Source organism: Lipotes vexillifer, unplaced genomic scaffold (genome assembly GCF_000442215.2).
Source record: "Lipotes vexillifer unplaced genomic scaffold, Lipotes_vexillifer_v1.1 scaffold1143, whole genome shotgun sequence".
NCBI lineage: Eukaryota > Metazoa > Chordata > Mammalia > Artiodactyla > Lipotidae > Lipotes > Lipotes vexillifer.
The window spans coordinates 1,208,886-1,209,874 of record NW_006770581.1 but is presented as its reverse complement, the minus strand read 5'-3'; positions in this window follow the sequence as shown (position 1 = coordinate 1,209,874).

The following is a 989-nucleotide window of genomic DNA, read 5'->3' as shown; positions in this document are numbered from 1 at the left end:
TTCCCTTCCCCACCAGCACACAGCTCCGCCACGCTGTTTTCTGAGCTTCATCTGGGTCACGAAGGCAGACTGGGCTTGAGTCCTGACTGCCCAGCAGCCTTGTGGCCAGGGGCAAGTTGCTTCACTCTCTGAAACTGTTTTTAAGGCTCCAGATAGCAGGCTTGGTAGCCGGCAGTCTGTTGAGAACTCATTAACATACATGAAGAGCGAGGCATAGTTTCCTAGCTCAGAACAGCTGACCCAGGGGAGCCCTGCAGCCTACAGCCCATCTTTTGCCTGGAATTGAGACAAGGAAGAGGAGTTTGCTGCCTGAGGAGAAAACAGGAAAGTGTTTGCTTCTGCCAGGAGGGTGAGGTGTGGGGTGATGGCGAGGGCCATGCAGACAAACATGAGGAAGCCTGAAATCCCTTCCTGGGAGTATGTGATAGAAGCCCTCTCCCCTCTCCCGAGGGAAGCTTCCATAAATCCAACTTTGTGCATGGCTGCCTCTAGGCAGGTGGGTTTATTTGGGGGCGCCCTAAGAGGAAGATGAGGTGAGTGCCAACAGTCAGCTCCTGCAGGGGTGAGGGTGGTGATTCAGGTCCCAGACTGGAGCGGGGGTCCCCGGAGCTGCAGCGAGCTGCCTCAGGTCCCAAAGGCCCTCCAGCTGCTCTGAGCCGTGGCTGGTTTAATCTTGGTGAGCACCCCTGTTGTGTTTGGTGGCTGATCTAGTGAAAAACGTTTTGGTTCCAGGTGACAGGAAACCTAACTCACGCTGGCCTAAGAAAAGCCAATCATGCTCGCCTGGGTGGTGTCGTGCTCTGATTAGCCGGACACGAGTTTTCAGCTGCAGCAGAGCAGAGTTTGGCTTCCCAGTGGAACCAAGAGTAGGGGAGAGGTGGAGCCCTAACGACAGGGCTGTTCCTGGAAGAAGGTGGAAGGGAAGCAGCAGAAGTGAACAGCCACTGCCCACCACAGTGGCCAAAGGAGAGAGCCAAGTCTTCTGTGCT